This window comes from Capsicum annuum, chromosome 12 (assembly GCF_002878395.1).
Source record: "Capsicum annuum cultivar UCD-10X-F1 chromosome 12, UCD10Xv1.1, whole genome shotgun sequence".
Taxonomy (NCBI): Eukaryota; Viridiplantae; Streptophyta; class Magnoliopsida; order Solanales; family Solanaceae; genus Capsicum; species Capsicum annuum.
In genome coordinates this window covers 19079378-19089042 of record NC_061122.1, presented here as the reverse complement: position 1 = coordinate 19089042, position 9665 = coordinate 19079378, and positions in this window count along the sequence as shown.

Genomic DNA, 9665 nt, shown 5'->3' with positions numbered 1-9665 from the left:
TATATCAAAAATTGATTTTGGTTAGCTGTTTGATATTCAAATGGGTGATATTGCAAGGTCTGATAGTGTGAGGTCTGATGGTTTCACTCTGTTTTCTATCGATCAATCATATCCTTTTTATATCCACCCTTCTGATAATCCTAATACCCCCTTGTTTCTCCTCCTTTTGATGGAAATGGATTTTTTCCATGGAGGAGAAACATGTTTGTTGCCTTGTCTGCAAAAAACAAGCTCGGGGTAATCACTAGGAAAAATTCTCAACCAACAGAGGATTCTCCCTATTATTCATGATGGAAGCGTTGCAATGACATGCTCATTGCTTGGTTAGCGAATTCCCTTTATAGGAATATCTCCCTTAGTCTCATAGGCCACACCACAGCTAAACAAATTTGAAAAGACCTATATGAGAGATTTGGACAGTCAAATGGGTCCAAATACATACATATTCAGTGTGAAATCAGTTCTACAACTGATATGAGTACAATCACGATCATAGACACTTTTTGAGTATTTTGAAGATCGCCTAAAGAGTGCATAAGTCTAAGTGTGAAGGAGGCCCAAAACCATTCCAGCACACTCCATAGGCTGTTTTTGGAGCCCTTTTCATTAAAGGGTCTTTTAGTTTTTTGTCTTTTATTTTGTAATGTAATATAAATTGAACATTGTAGGGTTTTAGTTGGTAGTTTTTATGAATATTTAAGAAAGAACACTCCTCTTAGAGAGAGAGAGTCCACAACCGAAACTAGGCAATAGTATAAGGGTAGATTCTCTTGTGTGTTGCATTTTACTTGATACGTTGGTGCTTTGGTGGTGGACACCTCTCTTGTATCAATTGTAAGAGTTAGGTGTTTTTTGTGTGAAGTGTTAAAGGTCCAAGAGTGGAATATGCTCTTGGGTTGTTAAGATTACGTCAACACTTGTCTAACTATGTATCTTGTATCTTGTTTTAGTTTTGGCTTCTTGTGTTGTTAATGTAAACCGTTTGTTCTTGTTGCTATTGTAATATTGTGGAGCTTCATCTTGTGTTGCTAAAATTGTTGTTGGATGTCTGTTTTGGTGTACTAACACCTTGTATCCTCTTCTTTCTTGTTCTAGATAGTGAATCCGAGAGAGGTCCCCATTTGGTCCACGATTTGTTGTGATTTGTGGACTGTTTTGGGGTGTGATTTCGTGTTTCCTTGTTTTTTCCGTATCATTTGGTATCATAGCAAGGCTGGTTTTTGTTCCCACAAAGCCAATCTTGGGTTTGATTAGTAAAAAAAAAAAAGTTGATAAAAATTGAAAAATTTCAGAAAATAGCAATCTGTCCATTTTTGTGTTCTTGGCCAAAAACTATGTCGTGTTGTTGTCTTGGCCGAGATTTTCTTGTTTTTCTTGACTAGATCTTGTAGTTCTTTTGTTTGTCTAGTGTTGGTTCTTTCTCACCAACACTAAAAGTGTCTACATCTAAAGTTTAAGCTTATAATATTGACATTATTGTTGTGTGTTTTGCAGAAATTTGACTTTTGAAAGAGTCGCCACTTAATTTTGAAAAGGAATTAAGAAACCTTTGTAAAATACTTAGACGATTCAAAATAGGAAAATTATTTAAGTCAGAGATTTTGAGTAAGCGGTTCCTATTAACATTTTAGGAAGGTGTTAGGCACCTAAAACTCCGCTAACATGCGGTTATCCGATCTGTTTGAAAACACTCTTTTGATTAACTTCGAAAAATCAATTTGTTGGAAAAATAGTTGATCTGAGGAAAAAGTTTTTTTTGCAAAATCATTTTTTTAGCGACTTAGTGAGGGATCTAATTAGCTTTGCAAGAAAACACGTAAAATAAGTAAGCAAAAGGAAAAGAGGAAAAGGGAGAAGTAGTGATTTAGGCCATTGGGCCCAAATCAATGAAACCTGCCCTAGTCTAGTTGGGTTTTCGACCCATTTTCACCTGTCCTAATTCTATATTTTCGAGCCTTTATCTCGAGTCTCGCTTCACCTGTATTAAGTACAACTTTGGCTTCGAGACCCAAATGAATAAATAAGAAAATAAATAAATAAACACAACAATAAGTGAATAAATAAATAAAATAGAAAGCGAGACTTTCAAGTTTCTGGGACGCTTCAACGATGGGATTTTAACCCCTTCTTTTCTTCTTCGCTCGACTCTTCAAATTTATGCGCCATGGGAGCACTTTGGAATTAAACATTGAGGATACGGGCCTCTTTGGCCCACTTGATAATGCATATGGGGAGTCCATTGTGGACCCCAAAACAAATTCACATGCACCGAAAGAAAGAGAGGAGTTAGAGTCATTATAAACCGCATAATTCACAAAGTAAAAAAAAATGAATAAATGCGCATATAGAATGGAGTAGGAATAAACACTGAACTAATCTTATTTCATCGTTTTGGTCAATCGTTGGGCTGAACTATGTCCTAAAAAATGACTTGGTCGCAGGCAATATATTATCGAAGAACCTACATTAATACAGATTAGTCATACTGAACCAGGAAGACAATTTCTAAAATATCCAAATATGCACATTAGTCATGACTCATTGGCGTCGTTTTAACAGCAATCACAACGATATTTTCAATATAAGAAGCTAAGCCTCCGAACTTTAAAATGACCCACAGGAATGGAAAGAGGAAAATAATACTCATTTGTTGATGCATTTCCAAAGCCACTGGAAATAAGAAAAATACATGACCACGGATAAACTTATTTTAAGTAAATTCAAAGGGCCTTATCCTTCCACTGAATCCTTACTCTTAAATGAAGATTCTCATGAGTATTTAACCTAAATATAGGCCATACAGAATGCCATGGCACAGAATTAAGCTAACTTTCCTAAACAATGTATTCAAATGTATAGCATCCCACAACACAACCATATTCATCCTCCTGATGTATGTTTATGCCAAAAAGAGCCCAAAAGAAAGGTGGAAATTCAAACTTCTGGTCTTGAGAGCAAAAGAAAGGAATAGCCCATTAAACTGAAGGGAAATATGGTAAAATCTACTATCCTCATCCTCACTCTCCATTCAACAGACACAAAGAGCCTTTGGTCGCCGATATAAATCATCGAGGAATCCCAGGATTTGCTATTTGTTAGCGGACTTATCCTTGTCATTCTTCGTCCCTCGAAAAATCGGGGAACTCGAGAGGAAGTCTCGCTAATAATACTATGGCTCAACAGTTTTGATAATCAACGAATACCAACAACGAGCAAGATAGCAGATTTTTTTTCTTCCTCCTCGCTTTGGCAGACTCAAACGAGATAGTCATCGAGGAATCTTAGGACTTCCTAGCATATTTTAGACCTTACTCATTGTCCCTTTGGCAGATGAGAAAGCCAAGGGCTCTTGAGTGGTAATTCTGCTAGCAACATGCTAGCTTGACGAATACAACACCAATCCATAGTAACAACAGTTGAAACACCTTCAAATAATGACTACAAACAGGACAACACATGGCTAGAACTATTAAACATAATCAAAACCACAAATTTTAATTCGAAATCCAGCTATGGCGCCAAAAGTAGTAAAATGAGAACATCAGATTAATCAATAATGTTTCTGATACATGGAAAATCATGAAATCAAACTAAAAATGACGAAAGCCATATACCATATGATTACCCCAAGGATTTATTCTGATGTAATGCTACAAACAATCGTGTCTTTTATGGAAAGAGTAAACTATGGTCTCTAAGACCTCGACAATGGACATCGCAGCACACAAGATTTTCAAGATAGCACTTTATAACCATAGAATGAAGAGATGAGGTAGAATATGATCAAAACTAAAGGAAAAGGATATTACCTTTTAGGAAGCAGCAAAACACGAGAACAAACTAATCATCGAGATGTGTCACCATCGGAGAAACGTCGTCGTCCGCTCGGGGACTTTGATTTGCAGTCCAATTTTAAAAGAAGAGAGAACGAGAGAATCTTGCTGGGCTAAAATCCCAAAGAAACAGACAAATTTTTCCTGGAAATGAACACTATGTGTTTTCTTTTTTAGACCTCTGAAAAAAGAGCCAGACCTCCTTAAACAGTGAAACCAAATTTTCTATCCAACTTTTGACCCCCAGAATTTCTTTTTTGCTCCTAAAATTTTTAGAAAGAATGGATAGAAGAGTCCAAAAAAAAAAATCCCCCCCGACTAGTGACCTAAGAGCTCCTTTTATAGATCACTGAGTTGGGGGTAGATTAGGGATTTGGAAAAAAAATAGAGGAATTTTGAAATTCAAATTGGGATCCCTCTACATCTTGGATCTCAATCAGTAAATGTACCTATCTTGGATTATCCTCAACAGATTTTCGAAGGGAAACCAATAAGAATTGGGGAAATGAATGATTCCCCAAGAACCAACAAGAATTAACCACCTACATATGAATTCGTACCTGTTTCTCCCAAATTTGTGGATTTAGCCTTTGGGGGAGATACCTAAGCCCATTTCTAGATGATATTCAAGGCCTTTCGTACAAGGTCGCGTGAGACGCATGGAGAGGGGTCGGGTTGAGCTGGAATAGGGGTCGAAGACGGGTCGAGTTATTGAAGCTGATGGAGTCGGGTCCCGTTCAGATTTTTGTAGTTAGCATCGTTGTTTTGTTGTGGGATGAGATTAGGTCAAGGTTGAGAGAGGATATAAGGAGATTGGGCTAGGTTATGAAGGATTTATGGTGGGTCGAATTTGGTTTGTTGCTGACTGGGCTGCTGAAATTGTTTGGAGAAATTGGGCCTTAAATTGGGGTTATTTAATAGCCCTTATTAAATCTAATTGAGTTATTACATAACCCTAATTAAATTTAATTAGATTAGAATACTCATAATTAAATTTAATTAGATTTAGAATAACTCAAATTAAATTTAATCGGATTAAAATAATCCCAATTAAGAAATGATAACTTTTGGGATTAAGATTGCATTACAATTTAAACGACTTATTTAAATTCTAACCAAATTGTATATCTATTGGTCAATTGCATTACAATTGGACCAATTAGATTTCAATTGAGGTCATATTTAATTCGTTCGCTAAATTGAATCACAATCTGGCACGAATCAAGTAAAAAATTAACCTCGAGTTTCTTAATTTGATAAAAATCCAACAAATATTCCTCCAAATAAAATATTTTGAGAGCAAATCACATTTAAAAACTAAGATTTTATCCATTTGAATTAATTTTCCAGTTTAACCAATAAAAATCTAATTTTGATAAAAATATTCATTCAAATAACAAAATTTGTACACTCTCGTATATAAAAATATGAAAAATGTATGTCGTTAATCAAATGATAAAATTGAATTGAATAAGTAATTTAAACTAGCATTTATTTGAACAAAATAATTGTTGTGATTTTATTTTAAAATTGAAGAAACTCAAAATTAACTTGGATTGCGGATGGAAAAAATTAGGTTTCAACAACTGCCCCATCCCTTTGGGTAGGGTGGATGCAAGTAACCCTGGGCAAAGGGAGGTTGACATTCCTAATTTTTGTCCGATCACAAATTCGAATCTGGAAGAGTATGATTTTTGCACGAGTTTCATGGAGTTATGGACAAACCTTGGTATCAGGTTTCCTACATATCTTAGGTTTCATGAGAATTCAGACCACTTGTAGTTCATAAAGCTTGATTTTAAGCACAATTTTCAAGAAAATTCACCAACTATCATGGTTTTAGAGTTTTTGATAAACCGAGAAGATAGGGAATAAAGGGATTTGGGGGAGTTTAGAATGCAATTGAGTTTTCTACATAGAGCCCAGCCTACATATCCCCAGGACTCAGGGAATCAAACTACTTGTAGTTCAACTCAATCGGTAGAAAAGATAGTCTTTTATTTTAGATGATTTTTGGCTCAAAATGAGTCACAAGTTGATCGAGTTGTGGAAAATAGGATTGTAACCTCTTAACCATAAACATGGAGTTCTTCACATCCATAGCTAAGAATTTACCTAGACATAATTTTCAAAACTCTAGGTGTGTTGTCACTCGGATTTGAAAGAAAGAGAAATTTACCCTCGGTATGAGTTTAGGAATATCTCAAAGGTGAAGCTGAAACCAGAATATCCCAGAATTCCCACATACCTTCTAATAGGGGTGTGGTTGGATGGTGGTGGATCTCATCCGTTAGCTCACGTCCAAAGATTTTGACGTCCCTCTCTAGACTATGTCCTATTTTGCTGCTAAGAAAGAGCTCCACATTGTGCTGCATCCTTTTTGGAGTTGTCCGCACCTGTGGATTTGATTTGAGATTTTTATCCTCTTGGATGCTCTCGACAATATCTCAAACAAAATTATTAGTGTTAAAGATAATTCAAGAAAGAGGCATATAGTTTTACCATATCTCCACGTGAGTTGTTGTCTAAGAAGCGAAGTTATCTTTCCATGTACCTATTTTGGAATGAAATAACTGGCAACAAAAAATACAACAACCCTCTTGGTTGTTGTATAATTATGACATTTGTCGGTTGAATATGTCTTCCGAGTGGGGTGGCCCTTTTGGACACCGACGATACTTTTGTAGAACGGTCCCTACAATCGTGTATTCTTATGCTAGTGTGGCAACTCTTTTGGTTACCTATATCACTTGTTGTATGTGGAATGATGAACTCTCTTGTTATAGCCGATGATTGATTTATAAATTTTCCTTAAATTGTCAATTTTTGGATAATCTTGATGCATTATTTGATGTAAGATACGAGGCGACTTAATGATATCCTTTGAATTATTAGATTTTAGGTAATCCTGCACATTATCCGACTCTGGATAAGAGATGGCTTACAGATATCTCTCCAATCTCTAGCTTTCAGGTGTTCCTGCACATCATCCGACCTTGGATACAATATTACTTATAGATAATCCCTCAAATTGTTAGTCTTTGGGTAATCCTACACATAATCGATCTTAGTTATGATGTGGCTTATAGAGAACCCTCGGACGTATCAATTTGATAATCTTGCATATTCTCCGGTAAGGATTTACTTGCGACTTATGGATAACCTTTGAACTATCGACTTTTGGGCGATCTTGCACACTATCCGGTTAGGATGTTGTTGTGGCTTACGGATGACCTACAGGCTATCAACTCATAGGTGATCTTGCATACTATCCTATTTCAAATAATATGACTTATAGATGACCCTCAAATTGTTAATTTCTAGGAAACCTTATATATCATTCATCCTTAGATAACGACTTAAAGGTGTCCCTTCAAATCGTGTGCTCTCGATGTATTCAGATACTGATTCATAAAATAATAAGATATCCTCAATGTCAGCTTTGTGTCTAGCGCATCAACAAATATATTGAATGCTGATGATATCTTCGATGCCAGTATTGTGTCTAGCACATCAATGGATATTGAATGATGATGATATTCTCGATGCTAGTGTTGTGTCTAGCGCATCAACAGCTATATTGAATAACCTTCTTGGGCTATGATATGAGATGACCCTTTTGGCAATTATATGCATGGCCCTTACGGCAGTGATATACGATCGCTCCTTGCGGAAATGATATGTAATGGCCTTTGTGGCAATGATATGTAATGGCCTTTGCGGCAATGATATGTAATGGACTTTGCGGCAATGATATGCAATGGCCTTTCCGGCAATGATATGTAATGGCCTTTGCGGCAATGATATACAATGGCCTTTCTGGCAATGATATGTAATGGCCTTTGCGGCAATGATATACAATGACCTTTCTGGCAATGATATGTAATGGCCTTTGCGGCAATAATATACAATGGCCTTTGCGGCAATAATATGCAATGGCCTTTGCGGCAATGATATGTAATGGCCTTTGCGGAAATGATATGTAATGGCCTTTTGCGGCAATGATATGCAATGAACTTTACGGTAATGATATGTAATGGCCTTTTGCGGCAATGATATGCAATAGCCTTTGCGGCACTGATATGTAATGGCCTTTGCGGCACTGATATACAATGGCCTTTGCAGCAGTGATATGCATTGGCCTTTGCGGCACTGATATACAATGGCCTTTGCGGCAGTGATATGCATTGGCCTTTGCGGCAGTAATATGTAATGGCCTTTGCGGCAATGATATATAATGGCCTTTGCGGCAATGATATGTAATGGCCTTTGTGGCAATGATATGCAAAGGCCTTTGCGGCAATGATATGTAATGGCCTTTGCGGCAATGATATAATAATTTTACCTGGCTTCATTTGTCAGTGTCCTGCTTTCTACATGTACCTGTACTCAAGGTAGATGATTAATAGACACAAAGTTGCTTCTACTAGCGACTATTTTTAGAAAACTTCTAAATACAATATTTGTAAAGAAGACAAAGAGCGTTTGCTTATCACCTACGATCTCAAGAAATGATATGGACAAATCTTAAAGGTCCTTAATAAATGGGCATTAAACGTATTTTTAGGGCTATCCTAAAATACCATTCTTGGATATTAATGTTGTATTATGGCTCCCACTTTGCTCGGGGATTTTTGAAAGAGACCCTCATTTTGTATATTGAACCCTGCATCAACAGAAAAATAATTAGTTTGAATGAAATTACTCCGTGTTGACCCTCTTCGATCCTTGATTTGCTCCTTGCCATCTCTTGGGCATTCCACTATATCGGACTTCCATCCTGACACTCCATCCCAAATTATTTCTAGGCAAGTACTAAATAAGTGAGTCGTAAGATCTTTTAAAAATAGTCTTAAATTTTTTTTGAAAATAATTTCAAAAACTTCTGTAAAACTTTAGAAAATCTCTGCCAGTCATGTCATGTACTAGCTCAACGAACGTCTTCCTCGTAGTTTTGACTATATCCGACGGATGGTTTCCAAAACTCATGATCATTATTGGAGGGTTTCTTCAAGTAGTTCTATCATAGCCAAAAATTGAGTCTACCCAGACTTTGTTAAAGTTGGTGGCTTCCAAAGCTTGACTTTAACCTCTGGTACTGGGGAATTTGGAATATGTTACAGCATTTGGTGGAAATTCTAAGGTCTTCCTCAAAATTTCTTGCCTAGTTTAAAGTTGTTTGAGATGATACCAATCCAAGTAGATCTGAAGATTTTGCTGATCTTCATTCTCTTTGTTGGATGTCGATCTTCTCTTGTGAATTTTCGATATTCCTTCTAAAAAATTCTGCCCCAGTTTCCATTTTCTGTGGTTATATGACCGAGCCGTTGGGGCGCCTACGTATCCTGTTGAAGTAGGAATCAGGTCAAACATAGTTCAGAACTACGCTAGGGATATATATAGAAAAAATCTAATGGGTTGACCAAAGCCAACATAGGCCGCCTACGTATCCGTTTCTTGGGAATTCAGGTCAAGCGTAGTTCGTAGATAAAAGGAAAGGATAAATTTTCCTAAGGGGTTGACCGAAGCCGACATAGGCCGCCTACGTATCCCTTTCTTGGGAATTCAGGTCAAACATAGTTCGTACTACGCTAGGGATATATATAGAAAAAATCTAATAGGTTGACCGAAGCCGACATAGGCCACCTACGTATCCCTTTCTTAGGAATTCAGGTCAAACGTAGTTCGTAGATAAAATAAAATGATAAATTTTCCTAAGGGGTTGACCGAAGCCAACATAGGCCGCCTACATATCCCTTTCTTGGGAATTCAGGTCAAACATAGTTCGTACATAAGAGGGAAGGATTCTAGGCAGTTACATACTAGAAAACA